This window comes from Balaenoptera borealis (genome assembly GCF_965194805.1).
Source record: "Balaenoptera borealis genome assembly, contig: HAP1_SCAFFOLD_2098, whole genome shotgun sequence".
NCBI classification, from domain to species: domain Eukaryota; kingdom Metazoa; phylum Chordata; class Mammalia; order Artiodactyla; family Balaenopteridae; genus Balaenoptera; species Balaenoptera borealis.
This window is the reverse complement of record NW_028122175.1, coordinates 31,032-46,661: the sequence shown is the minus strand read 5'-3', so window position 1 is coordinate 46,661 and position 15,630 is coordinate 31,032. Positions and strand designations below refer to the sequence as shown.

General features: G+C 46.0%; 3 long non-coding RNA genes across 3 annotated transcripts; 2 read left to right on the top strand and 1 right to left on the bottom strand.

Moving 5' to 3' along the window:
• Positions 1-724: 724 nt before the first annotated feature.
• LOC309622318 lies at positions 725-940 on the bottom strand. The gene is made up of 2 exons (XR_014240712.1): positions 830-940; positions 725-780 (listed from the first exon to the last, which is right to left on the bottom strand). It is a non-coding gene; the product is annotated as an uncharacterized lncRNA (long non-coding RNA).
• Positions 941-1,453: 513 nt separating this feature from the next.
• Positions 1,454-2,938, top strand: LOC309622319. The gene is made up of 2 exons (XR_014240713.1): positions 1,454-2,237; positions 2,364-2,938. It is a non-coding gene; the product is annotated as an uncharacterized lncRNA (long non-coding RNA).
• An 8,900-nt stretch (positions 2,939-11,838) lies between these two features.
• On the top strand, positions 11,839-12,588 carry LOC309622317. The gene is made up of 2 exons (XR_014240711.1): positions 11,839-11,887; positions 12,014-12,588. It is a non-coding gene; the product is annotated as an uncharacterized lncRNA (long non-coding RNA).
• Positions 12,589-15,630: the final 3,042 nt, after the last annotated feature.

Here is a 15,630-nt window from a genome sequence, read left to right as displayed (position 1 = left end):
ATGATATGGGCAGAGAACTTTGTGATGACAGGGGTCGTGGAGATTTTTGGTAAGAGAGGCCTTGGAGATTTGTGATGGCAGGCGTCATGGGGCATTGTGATGACAGCGGTCTTGGAGCATTGGGTTGAAAGGGGTCATGGAGCACTGTGATTACAGGGGCCATGGAGCATTGTGAATACAAAGGCTATGGAGCAGTGAGATGATATGTTTCATGGAGCATTGTGATGAAAGTGATCATGGATCATTGTGATGACAAGTGTCCTGGAACCTTGTGATGACACGGTTCATGGAGCATTGTGATGACAAGGACCAAGGCGAATTGTGATGACATCGGTCATGGGGCATTGTGATGACAGTGGTCATCTAGAATTGTGATGAAAGGTATCATGGAGCACTGTGATGTCAGGGGCCATGGAACATTGTGATGACAAAGGCCATTGAGCATTGTGATGACAAGTGTCATGGGGCATTTTGATGACATTGGCATGGAACATTATGCTGACGATGTTCTGCAGCATTTTGATGACAAGGGCATGGAGATTTGTGATGAGAGGGGCCATGGAACATTGTGATGACAAAGACCATGGAGCCTTGTGATGACAAGTGTCATGGGGAATTTTGATGACATTGGCATGGAGCATTATGATGACAAGAGTTCTGGAGCATTTTGATGACAAGGGCATGGAGCTTTGTGATGAGAGGGCCCATGGAACATTGTGATGACAAAGGCCATGGGGCATTGTGATGCCACGGTCATGGAACTTTGTGATGACAAGAATTCTGGAGCATCGTGAGGAAAAAGACATGGAGCATTGTGATTAAAGGGGACATGGAGCATTGTGATGACTAGGGCCATGGAGCATTGTGATGCCACGGTCATGGAACATTAGGATGACAAGAATTCTGGAACATTGTGAGGAAACAGGCATGGAGCATTGTGATTAAAGGGGACATGGAGCATTGTGATGACATGGGCAGGGAACACTGTGATGACAGGCGTTATGGAGCAATGTGATGACAAGTGTCGTGGAGCATTGTGATGAGAGGGGCCTTGGAGAATTGTGATGACAGGGGTCATGGAGCATTGTGATGACATGGGCCATGGAGCATTGTGAAGACAATATTCATGGAGCATTGTGATGACACGGGCATGGAGCATTGTAATGATAGGCTATCTGGAGCATTTTGATAAAATGGTCCAAGTAGCATTGTGCTGACAATGGCATGGAGCATTGTGATGAAAAGGGTACTGGAGCACTGTGAGGAAAGGAGTCAAGGATCATTGTGGTGACAGGGGTCATGGAGCTTTGTGATGACAAGGGTCATGGAGCATTGTGATGACACGGTCAAGGAACATTGCGATGACAAGTATTCTGGAGCACTGTGATGAAAGGGCATGGAGCATTGTGATTAAAGGTGACAAGGCCATTGTGATGATATGGGCAGAGAACTTTGTGATGACAGGGGTCGTGGAGATTTTTGGTAAGAGAGGCCTTGGAGATTTGTGATGGCAGGCGTCATGGGGCATTGTGATGACAGCGGTCTTGGAGCATTGGGTTGAAAGGGGTCATGGAGCACTGTGATTACAGGGGCCATGGAGCATTGTGAATACAAAGGCTATGGAGCAGTGAGATGATATGTTTCATGGAGCATTGTGATGAAAGTGATCATGGATCATTGTGATGACAAGTGTCCTGGAACCTTGTGATGACACGGTTCATGGAGCATTGTGATGACAAGGACCAAGGCGAATTGTGATGACATCGGTCATGGGGCATTGTGATGACAGTGGTCATCTAGAATTGTGATGAAAGGTATCATGGAGCACTGTGATGTCAGGGGCCATGGAACATTGTGATGAGAAAGGCCATGGAGCATTGTGATGACAAGTGTCATGGGGCATTTTGATGACATTGGCATGGCGCATTATGATGACAAGAGTTCTGGAGCATTTTGATGACAAGGGCATGGAGCATTGTGATGAAAGGGGCCATGGAGCATTGAGATGACAGGCGTCATGAAGCATGGTAATGACACTGGTCATGGAGCATTGTGATGAAAGAGATCATGGAGCAATATGATAACAGGGGCCTTGGATCATTGTGATGACAGGTGTATTGGAGCATTGTGATGAAAGTAGTCATGGATCATTGTGATGACATGTGTCCTGGAACCTAGTGATGACACGGTTCATCGAGTATTGTGATGACAAGGGTCATAGCGAATTGTGACGACAGGTGTCATGGGGCATTGTGATGACACTGATCATCTAGGAATTGTGATGAAAGGTGTCATGGAGCACTGTGATGACTGGGGGCATGAAGCATTGTTGTGAAAATTGTCCTGGATTATTGTGATGACAGCAGTCATGGAGAATTGTGATGACAGCTATTATGCAGCATTGTGTTGACAAGGGTATGGACTATTGTGATGACAATGGTCATGGAGCAATGTGATGAAAGTTTTCATGGAGCATCGTGATGAAAAGTGCCTGGGAGCATTGTGACGATAAAGGCCATGGAGTATTGTGATGACAAGTGTCATGGAGCATTGTAATGAAAGGTTTCATTGTGCACTGTGATGACAAGGGGGATGGAGTATTGTGATGAAACTGGTCCTGGAGCATTGTGATAACAAAAGCCATGGAGCTATGTGATGACAGGCATCATGGAGCATTGTGAAGAAAGGGGCCATGGGGAACTGTAATGACAATAGAGACATGTGATGAAAATGGTCAGCGAGCATAGTGATTAAAGTGGTCATTGAGAATTGTGATGAAAAGCGACAGAGAGCATTGTGATGACAAAGGTCATGGAGAACATTGATGACCAGGGTATTGAAGCATTGTGATGACACGGTCATGGAACATCGTGATGACAAGAATTCTGGAGCATTGTGATGACAAGGGCCATGGAGCATAGTGATGCCACGGTCATGGAACATTCTGATGACAAGAATTCTGGAGAATTGTGAGGAAACAGGCATGGAGCATTGTGATTATAGCGGACATGGAGCATTGTGATGACATGGGCAGGGAACACTGTGATGACAGGTGTTATGGAGCAATGTGATGACAAGTGTCGTGGAGCATTGTGATGAGAGGGGCCTTGGAGAATTGTGATGACAGGGGTCATGGTGCATTGTGATGACATGGGACATGGAGCATTGTGAAGACAAGATTCATGGAGCATTGTGATGACACGGGCATGAAGCATGGTGATGACAACAGACCTGGAGCATTGTGATGACAAGGGCATGGAGCATTGTGATGAAAAGGGTACTGGAGCACTGTGAGGAAAGGAGTCATGGATCATTGTGATGACAGGGGTCATGGAGCTTTGTGATGACAAGGGTTATGGAGCATTGTGATGACACGGTCAAGGAACATTGCGATGACAAGAATTCTGGAGCATTGTGATGAAAGGGCATGGAGCATTGTGATTAAAGGTGACAAGGAGCATTGTGATGATATGGGCAGAGAACTTTGTGATGACAGGGGTCATGGAGCTTTTTGGTAAGAGAGGCCTTGGAGATTTCTGATTGCAGGCGTCATGGGGCATTGTGATGACAGTGGTCTTGGAGCATTGTGATGAAAAGGGTCATGGAGCACTGTGATTACAGGGGCCATGGAGCATTGTGAATACAAAGGCTATGGAGCAGTGAGATGACAGGGTTCATGGAGCATTGTGATGAAAGGGATCATGGATCATTGTGATGACAAGTGTCCTGGAACATTGTGATGACACGGTTCATGGAGCACTGTGATGACAAGGACCATGGCGAATTGTGATGACATCTGTCATGGGGCATTGTGATGAAAGTGTTAATCTAGAATTGTGATGAAAGGTATCATGGAGCACTGTGATGACAGGGGCCATGGAACATTGTGATGACACGGGCATGAAGCATGGTGATGACAACAGACCTGGAGCATTGTGATGACAAGGGCATGGAGCATTGTGATTCCAGGAGACCTGGAGCATTGTGATGACATTGGCAGGGATCATTGTGATTCCAGGGATCATGGAGCATTGTGATGAAAAGTGTCATCCCATATTGTGCTGACACAGATCATAGAGCATTGTGATGACAAGTGTCATGCAATATTGTGCTGACACAGATCATGGAGCATTTTGATGAGAGTGGCCTTGGAGCACAGTGATGAGAGACGTCATGGGGCATTATGGTGACAGTGGTAAAGGAGCATTGTGATGAAAGTGTTCATGGAGCAACGCGATTATCGGGACAATGGAGCATTGTGAATAGAAAGGCCATGGAGCATTGAGATAACAGAGTTCATGGAGCAGTGTGATGAAAGTGGTCATGGATCACTGTGATGACAAGTGTCCTGGAACCTAGTGATGACACGGTTCATACAGCCTTGAGATGACAAGGGCCAAAGCGAATTGTGATGACACTTGTCATGGGGCATTGTGATGACATTGGTCATCTTGCATTTTGATGACAGTGGTCATGTAGAATTTTGATTAAAGGTATCATGGAGCACTGTGATGACAAAGGCCAAGGAACCTTTTGATGACAAGTGTCATTGAGCAATGGGATGACACGGGAATGGAGTATTATGATGACAAGTGTTCTGGAGCATTGTGATGACAAGGGCATGGAGCATTGTGATTAAAGGTGACAAGGAGCATTGTGATGACAACGGCATGGAGCATTGTGATGACACGGGCATGGAGCATTGTAATGATAGGCTATCTGGAACATTGTGATGAAAAAGGGACGGAGCATTTTGATGAGAGCGTCCAAGGAGCATTGTGCTGACAATGGCATGGAGCATTGTGATGAAAAGGGTACTGGAGCACTGTGAGGAAAGGAGTCATGGATCATTGTGATGACAGGGGTCATGGAGCTTTGTGATGACAAGGGTCATGGAGCATTGTGATGACACGGTCAAGGAACATTGCGATGACAAGAATTCTGGAGCATTGTGATGAAAGGGCATGGAGCATTGTGATTAAAGGTGACAAGGAGCATTGTGATGATATGGGCAGAGAATTTTGTGATGACAGGGGTCATGGAGCTTTTTGGTAAGAGAGGCCTTGGAGATTTGTGACGGCAGGCGTCATGGGGCATTGTGATGACAGCGGTCTTGGAGCATTGGGTTGAAAGGGGTCATGGAGCACTGTGATTACAGGGGCCATGGAGCATTGTGAATACAAAGGCTATGGAGCAGTGAGATGATATGTTTCATGGAGCATTGTGATGAAAGGGATCATGGATCATTGTGATGACAAGTGTCCTGGAACCTTGTGATGACACGGTTCATGGATCATTGTGATGACAGTGGTCATCTAGAATTGTGATGAAAGGTATCATGGAGCACTGTGATGTCAGGGGCCATGGAACATTGTGATGACAAAGGCTATGGAGCATTGTGATGACAAGTGTCATGGGGCATTTTGATGACATTGGCATGGAACATTATGCTGACAATGTTCTGCAGCATTTTGATGACAAGGGCATGGAGATTTGTGATGAGAGGGGCCATGGAACATTGTGATGACAAAGGCCATGGAGCCTTGTGATGACAAGTGTCATGGGGCATTTTGATGACATTGGCATGGAGCATTATGATGAAAAGAGTTCTGGAGCGTTTTGATGACAAGGGCATGGAGATTTGTGATGAGAAGGGCCATGGAACATTGTGATGACAAAGGCCATGGAGTATTGTGATGCCAAGTGTCATGGGGCATTTTGATGACATTGGCATTACCATTATGATGAAAAGTGTCCTGGAGCATTTTGATGACAAGGGCATGGAGCATTGTGATGACAGGGTCCATGGAACATTTTGATGACAAAGGCCATGGAGCATTGTGATGCCACGGTCATGGAACATTGTGATAACAAGAATCCTGGAGCATCGTGAGGAAAAAGGCATGGAGTATTGTGATTATAGGGGACATGGAGCATTGTGATGACATGGGCAGGGAACACTGTGATGACAGGTGTTATGGAGCAATGTGATGACAAGTGTCATGGAGCATTGTGATGAGAGGGGCCTTGGAGTATTGTGATGACAGGGGTCATGGAGCATTGGGATAACATGGGCCATGGAGCATTGTGAAGAGAAGATTCGTGGAGCATTGTGATGACACGGGCATGAAGCATGGTGATGACAACAGACCTGGAGCATTGTGATGACAAGGGCATGGAGCATTGTGATTACAGGAGACATGGAGCACTGTGATGACATTGGCAGGGATCATTGTGATTCCAGGGATCATGGAGCATTGTGATGACAAGTGTCATCTCATATTGTGCTGACACGGATCATGGAGCATTTTAATGAGAGTGGCCTTGGAGCAGAGTGATGAGAGACGTCATGGGGCATTATGGTGACAGTGGTCAAGGAGCATTGTGATGAAAGTGTTCATGGAGCAACGCGATTATCGGGACAATGGAGCATTGTGAATACAAAGGCCATGGAGCATTGAGATAAGAGAGTTCATGGAGCATTGTGATGAAAGTGGTCATGGATCACTGTGATGACAAGTGTCCTGGAACCTAGTGATGACACGGTTCATACAGCCTTGAGATGACAAGGGCCAAGGCGTATTGTGATGACACGTGTCATGGGGCATTGTGATGACATTGGTCATCTTGCATTGTGATGACAGTGGTAATGTAGAATTTTGATTAAAGGTAACATGGAGCACTGTGATGACAAAGGGCAAGGAACATTTTGATGACAAGTGTCATTGACCAATGGAATGACACGGGAATGGAGTATTATGATGACAAGGGTTCTGGAGCATTGTGATGACAACGGCATGGAGCATTGTGATGACACCGGCATGGAGCATTGTAATGATAAGTTATCTGGAGCATTGTGATGAAAAGGGGATGGAGCATTTTGATGACAGGGTCCAAGGAGCATTGTGCTGACAATGGCATGGAGCATTGTGATGAAAAGGGTACTGGAGCACTGTGAGGAAAGGAGTCATGGATCATTGTGATGACAGGGGTCATGGAGCTTTGTGATGACAAGGGTCATGGAGCATTGTGATGACAGGGTCAAGGAACATTGCGATGACAAGTATTCTGGAGCACTGTGATGAAAGGGCATGGAGCATTGTGATTAAAGGTGACAAGGCCATTGTGATGATATGGGCAGAGAACTTTGTGATGACAGGGGTCATGGAGATTTTTGGTAAGAGAGGCCTTGGAGATTTGTGATGGCAGGCGTCATGGGGCATTGTGATGACATGGGCAATGGAGCATTGTGAAGACAAGATTCATGGAGCTTTGTGATGACACGGGCATGAAGCATGGTGATGACAACAGACCTGGAGCATTGTGATGACAAGGGCATGGAGCACTGTGATTCCAGGAGACCTGGAGCATTGTGATGACATTGGCAGGGATCATTGTGATTCCAGGGATCATGGAGCATTGTGATGAAAAGTGTCATCCCATATTGTGCTGACACAGATCATGGAGCATTTTGATGAGAGTGGCCTTGGAGCACAGTGATGAGAGACGTCATGGGGCATTATGGTGACAGTGGTAAAGGAGCATTGTGATGAAAGTGTTCATGGAGCAACGCGATTATTGGGACAATGGAGCATTGTGAATACAAAGGCCATGGAGCATTGAGATAAGAGAGTTCATGGAGCATTGTGATGAAAGTGGTCATGGATCACTGTGATGACAAGTGTCCTGGAACCTAGTGATGACACGGTTCATACAGCCTTGAGATGACAAGGGCCAAGGCGAATTGTGATGACACTTGTCATGGGGCATTGTGATGACATTGGTCATCTTGCATTTTGATGACAGTGGTCATGTAGAATTTTGATTAAAGGTATCATGGAGCACTGTGATGACAAAGGCCAAGGAACCTTTTGATGACAAGTGTCATTGAGCAATGAGATGACACGGGAATGGAGTATTATGATGACAAGTGTTCTGGAGCATTGTGATGACAAGGGCATGGAGCATTGTGATTAAAGTTGACAAGGAGCATTGCGATGACAACGGCATGGAGCATTGTGATGACACGGGCATGGAGCATTGTAATGATAGGCTATCTGGAACATTGTGATGAAAAAGGGACGGAGCATTTTGATGAGAGCGTCCAAGGAGCATTGTGCTGACAATGGCATGGAGCATTGTGATGAAAAGGGTACTGGAGCACTGTGAGGAAAGGAGTCATGGATCATTGTGATGACAGGGGTCATGGAGCTTTGTGATGACAAGGGTCATGGAGCATTGTGATGACACGGTCAAGGAACATTGCGATGACAAGAATTCTGGAGCATTGTGATGAAAGGGCATGGATCATTGTGATTAAAGGTGACAAGGAGCATTGTGATGATATGGGCAGAGAATTTTGTGATGACAGGGGTCATGGAGCTTTTTGGTAAGAGAGGCCTTGGAGATTTGTGACGGCAGGCGTCATGGGGCATTGTGATGACAGCGGTCTTGGAGCATTGGGTTGAAAGGGGTCATGGAGCACTGTGATTACAGGGGCCATGGAGCATTGTGAATACAAAGGCTATGGAGCAGTGAGATGATATGTTTCATGGAGCATTGTGATGAAAGTGATCATGGATCATTGTGATGACAAGTGTCCTGGAACCTTGTGATGACACGGTTCATGGAGCATTGTGATGACAAGGACCAAGGCGAATTGTGATGACATCTGTCATGGGGCATTGTGATGACAGTGGTCATCTAGAATTGTGATGAAAGGTATCATGAAGCACTGTGATGTCAGGGGCCATGGAACATTGTGATGACAAAGGCCACTGAGCATTGTGATGACAAGTGTCATGGGGCATTTTGATGACATTGGCATGGAACATTATGCTGACAATGTTCTGCAGCATTTTGATGACAAGGGCATGGAGATTTGTGATGAGAGGGGCCATGGAACATTGTGATGACAAAGGCCATGGAGCCTTGTGATGACAAGTTTCATGGGGCATTTTGATGACATTGGCATGGAGCATTATGATGAAAAGAGTTCTGGAGCGTTTTGATGACAAGGGCATGGAGCTTTGTGATGAGAGGGCCCATGGAACATTGTGATGACAAAGGCCATGGAGCATTGTGAAGCCACGGTCATGGAACTTTGTGATGACAAGAATTCTGGAGCATCGTGAGGAAAAAGACATGGAGCATTGTGATTAAAGGGGACATGGAGCATTGTGATGACATGGGCAGGGAACACTGTGATGACAGGCGTTATGGAGCAATGTGATGAGAAGTGTCGTGGAGCATTGTGATGAGAGGGGCCTTGGAGAATTGTGATGACAGGGGTCATGGAGCATTGTGATGACATGGGCCATGGAGCATTGTGAAGACAATATTCATGGAGCATTGTGATGACACGGGCATGGAGCATTGTAATGATAGGCTATCTGGAGCATTTTGATAAAATGGTCCAAGTAGCATTGTGCTAACAATGGCATGGAGCATTGTGATGAAAAGGGTACTGGAGCACTGTGAGGAAAGGAGTCAAGGATCATTGTGGTGACAGGGGTCATGGAGCTTTGTGATGACAAGGGTCATGGAGCATTGTGATGACACGGTCAAGGAACATTGCGATGACAAGTATTCTGGAGCACTGTGATGAAAGGGCATGGAGCATTGTGATTAAAGGTGACAAGGCCATTGTGATGATATGGGCAGAGAACTTTGTGATGACAGGGGTCGTGGAGATTTTTGGTAAGAGAGGCCTTGGAGATTTGTGATGGTAGGCGTCATGGGGCATTGTGCTGACAGCGATCTTGGAGCATTGTGATGAAAGGGGTCATGGAGCACTGTTATTAAAAGGGCCATGGAGCATTGTGAATACAAATGCTATGGAGCATTGAGATGACAGGGTTGATGGAGCATTGTGATGAAAGTGATCATGGATCATTGTGATGACAAGTGTCCTGGAACCTTGTGATGACACGGTTCATGGAGCATTGTGATGACAAGGACCAAGGCGAATTGTGATGACATCTGTCATGGGGCATTGTGATGACAGTGGTCATCTAGAATTGTGATGAAAGGTATCATGAAGCACTGTGATGTCAGGGGCCATGGAACATTGTGATGACAAAGGCCACTGAGCATTGTGATGACAAGTGTCATGGGGCATTTTGATGACATTGGCATGGAACATTATGCTGACAATGTTCTGCAGCATTTTGATGACAAGGGCATGGAGATTTGTGATGAGAGGGGCCATGGAACATTGTGATGACAAAGGCCATGGAGCCTTGTGATGACAAGTTTCATGGGGCATTTTGATGACATTGGCATGGAGCATTATGATGAAAAGAGTTCTGGAGCGTTTTGATGACAAGGGCATGGAGCTTTGTGATGAGAGGGCCCATGGAACATTGTGATGACAAAGGCCATGGAGCATTGTGAAGCCACGGTCATGGAACTTTGTGATGACAAGAATTCTGGAGCATCGTGAGGAAAAAGACATGGAGCATTGTGATTAAAGGGGACATGGAGCATTGTGATGACTAGGGCCATGGAGCATTGTGATGCCACGGTCATGGAACATTGGGATGACAAGAATTCTGGAACATTGTGAGGAAACAGGCATGGAGCATTGTGATTAAAGGGGACATGGAGCATTGTGATGACATGGGCAGGGAACACTGTGATGACAGGCGTTATGGAGCAATGTGATGAGAAGTGTCGTGGAGCATTGTGATGAGAGGGGCCTTGGAGAATTGTGATGACAGGGGTCATGGAGCATTGTGATGACATGGGCCATGGAGCATTGTGAAGACAATATTCATGGAGCATTGTGATGACACGGGCATGGAGCATTGTAATGATAGGCTATCTGGAGCATTTTGATAAAATGGTCCAAGTAGCATTGTGCTGACAATGGCATGGAGCATTGTGATGAAAAGGGTACTGGAGCACTGTGAGGAAAGGAGTCAAGGATCATTGTGGTGACAGGGGTCATGGAGCTTTGTGATGACAAGGGTCATGGAGCATTGTGATGACACGGTCAAGGAACATTGCGATGACAAGTATTCTGGAGCAGTGTGATGAAAGGGCATGGAGCATTGTGATTAAAGGTGACAAGGCCATTGTGATGATATGGGCAGAGAACTTTGTGATGACAGGGGTCGTGGAGATTTTTGGTAAGAGAGGCCTTGGAGATTTGTGATGGCAGGCGTCATGGGGCATTGTGATGACAGCGGTCTTGGAGCATTGGGTTGAAAGGGGTCATGGAGCACTGTGATTACAGGGGCCATGGAGCATTGTGAATACAAAGGCTATGGAGCAGTGAGATGATATGTTTCATGGAGCATTGTGATGAAAGTGATCATGGATCATTGTGATGACAAGTGTCCTGGAACCTTGTGATGACACGGTTCATGGAGCATTGTGATGACAAGGACCAAGGCGAATTGTGATGACATCGGTCATGGGGCATTGTGATGACAGTGGTCATCTAGAATTGTGATGAAAGGTATCATGGAGCACTGTGATGTCAGGGGCAATGGAACATTGTGATGACAAAGGCCATGGAGCATTGTGATGACAAGTGTCATGGGGCATTTTGATGACATTGGCATGGCGCATTATGATGACAAGAGTTCTGGAGCATTTTGATGACAAGGGCATGGAGCATTGTGATGAAAGGGGCCATGGAGCATTGAGATGACAGGCGTCATGAAGCATGGTAATGACACTGGTCATGGAGCATTGTGATGAAAGAGATCATGGAGCAATATGATAACAGGGGCCTTGGATCATTGTGATGACAGGTGTATTGGAGCATTGTGATGAAAGTAGTCATGGATCATTGTGATGACATGTGTCCTGGAACCTAGTGATGACACGGTTCATCGAGTATTGTGATGACAAGGGTCATAGCGAATTGTGACGACAGGTGTCATGGGGCATTGTGATGACACTGATCATCTAGGAATTGTGATGAAAGGTGTCATGGAGCACTGTGATGACTGGGGGCATGAAGCATTGTTGTGAAAATTGTCCTGGATTATTGTGATGACAGCAGTCATGGAGAATTGTGATGACAGCTATTATGCAGCATTGTGTTGACAAGGGTATGGACTATTGTGATGACAATGGTCATGGAGCAATGTGATGAAAGTTTTCATGGAGCATCGTGATGAAAAGTGCCTGGGAGCATTGTGACGATAAAGGCCATGGAGTATTGTGATGACAAGTGTCATGGAGCATTGTAATGAAAGGTTTCATTGTGCACTGTGATGACAAGGGGGATGGAGTATTGTGATGAAACTGGTCCTGGAGCATTGTGATAACAAAAGCCATGGAGCTATGTGATGACAGGCATCATGGAGCATTGTGAAGAAAGGGGCCATGGGGAACTGTAATGACAATAGAGACATGTGATGAAAATGGTCAGCGAGCATAGTGATTAAAGTGGTCATTGAGAATTGTGATGAAAAGCGACAGAGAGCATTGTGATGACAAAGGTCATGGAGAACATTGATGACCAGGGTATTGAAGCATTGTGATGACACGGTCATGGAACATCGTGATGACAAGAATTCTGGAGCATTGTGATGACAAGGGCCATGGAGCATAGTGATGCCACGGTCATGGAACATTCTGATGACAAGAATTCTGGAGAATTGTGAGGAAACAGGCATGGAGCATTGTGATTATAGCGGACATGGAGCATTGTGATGACATGGGCAGGGAACACTGTGATGACAGGTGTTATGGAGCAATGTGATGACAAGTGTCGTGGAGCATTGTGATGAGAGGGGCCTTGGAGAATTGTGATGACAGGGGTCATGGTGCATTGTGATGACATGGGACATGGAGCATTGTGAAGACAAGATTCATGGAGCATTGTGATGACACGGGCATGAAGCATGGTGATGACAACAGACCTGGAGCATTGTGATGACAAGGGCATGGAGCATTGTGATGAAAAGGGTACTGGAGCACTGTGAGGAAAGGAGTCATGGATCATTGTGATGACAGGGGTCATGGAGCTTTGTGATGACAAGGGTTATGGAGCATTGTGATGACACGGTCAAGGAACATTGCGATGACAAGAATTCTGGAGCATTGTGATGAAAGGGCATGGAGCATTGTGATTAAAGGTGACAAGGAGCATTGTGATGATATGGGCAGAGAACTTTGTGATGACAGGGGTCATGGAGCTTTTTGGTAAGAGAGGCCTTGGAGATTTCTGATTGCAGGCGTCATGGGGCATTGTGATGACAGTGGTCTTGGAGCATTGTGATGAAAAGGGTCATGGAGCACTGTGATTACAGGGGCCATGGAGCATTGTGAATACAAAGGCTATGGAGCAGTGAGATGACAGGGTTCATGGAGCATTGTGATGAAAGGGATCATGGATCATTGTGATGACAAGTGTCCTGGAACATTGTGATGACACGGTTCATGGAGCACTGTGATGACAAGGACCATGGCGAATTGTGATGACATCTGTCATGGGGCATTGTGATGAAAGTGTTAATCTAGAATTGTGATGAAAGGTATCATGGAGCACTGTGATGACAGGGGCCATGGAACATTGTGATGACACGGGCATGAAGCATGGTGATGACAACAGACCTGGAGCATTGTGATGACAAGGGCATGGAGCATTGTGATTCCAGGAGACCTGGAGCATTGTGATGACATTGGCAGGGATCATTGTGATTCCAGGGATCATGGAGCATTGTGATGAAAAGTGTCATCCCATATTGTGCTGACACAGATCATAGAGCATTGTGATGACAAGTGTCATGCAATATTGTGCTGACACAGATCATGGAGCATTTTGATGAGAGTGGCCTTGGAGCACAGTGATGAGAGACGTCATGGGGCATTATGGTGACAGTGGTAAAGGAGCATTGTGATGAAAGTGTTCATGGAGCAACGCGATTATCGGGACAATGGAGCATTGTGAATAGAAAGGCCATGGAGCATTGAGATAACAGAGTTCATGGAGCAGTGTGATGAAAGTGGTCATGGATCACTGTGATGACAAGTGTCCTGGAACCTAGTGATGACACGGTTCATACAGCCTTGAGATGACAAGGGCCAAAGCGAATTGTGATGACACTTGTCATGGGGCATTGTGATGACATTGGTCATCTTGCATTTTGATGACAGTGGTCATGTAGAATTTTGATTAAAGGTATCATGGAGCACTGTGATGACAAAGGCCAAGGAACCTTTTGATGACAAGTGTCATTGAGCAATGGGATGACACGGGAATGGAGTATTATGATGACAAGTGTTCTGGAGCATTGTGATGACAAGGGCATGGAGCATTGTGATTAAAGGTGACAAGGAGCATTGTGATGACAACGGCATGGAGCATTGTGATGACACGGGCATGGAGCATTGTAATGATAGGCTATCTGGAACATTGTGATGAAAAAGGGACGGAGCATTTTGATGAGAGCGTCCAAGGAGCATTGTGCTGACAATGGCATGGAGCATTGTGATGAAAAGGGTACTGGAGCACTGTGAGGAAAGGAGTCATGGATCATTGTGATGACAGGGGTCATGGAGCTTTGTGATGACAAGGGTCATGGAGCATTGTGATGACACGGTCAAGGAACATTGCGATGACAAGAATTCTGGAGCATTGTGATGAAAGGGCATGGAGCATTGTGATTAAAGGTGACAAGGAGCATTGTGATGATATGGGCAGAGAATTTTGTGATGACAGGGGTCATGGAGCTTTTTGGTAAGAGAGGCCTTGGAGATTTGTGACGGCAGGCGTCATGGGGCATTGTGATGACAGCGGTCTTGGAGCATTGGGTTGAAAGGGGTCATGGAGCACTGTGATTACAGGGGCCATGGAGCATTGTGAATACAAAGGCTATGGAGCAGTGAGATGATATGTTTCATGGAGCATTGTGATGAAAGGGATCATGGATCATTGTGATGACAAGTGTCCTGGAACCTTGTGATGACACGGTTCATGGATCATTGTGATGACAGTGGTCATCTAGAATTGTGATGAAAGGTATCATGGAGCACTGTGATGTCAGGGGCCATGGAACATTGTGATGACAAAGGCTATGGAGCATTGTGATGACAAGTGTCATGGGGCATTTTGATGACATTGGCATGGAACATTATGCTGACAATGTTCTGCAGCATTTTGATGACAAGGGCATGGAGATTTGTGATGAGAGGGGCCATGGAACATTGTGATGACAAAGGCCATGGAGCCTTGTGATGACAAGTGTCATGGGGCATTTTGATGACATTGGCATGGAGCATTATGATGAAAAGAGTTCTGGAGCGTTTTGATGACAAGGGCATGGAGATTTGTGATGAGAAGGGCCATGGAACATTGTGATGACAAAGGCCATGGAGTATTGTGATGCCAAGTGTCATGGGGCATTTTGATGACATTGGCATTACCATTATGATGAAAAGTGTCCTGGAGCATTTTGATGACAAGGGCATGGAGCATTGTGATGACAGGGTCCATGGAACATTTTGATGACAAAGGCCATGGAGCATTGTGATGCCACGGTCATGGAACATTGTGATAACAAGAATCCTGGAGCATCGTGAGGAAAAAGGCATGGAGTATTGTGATTATAGGGGACATGGAGCATTGTGATGACATGGGCAGGGAACACTGTGATGACAGGTGTTATG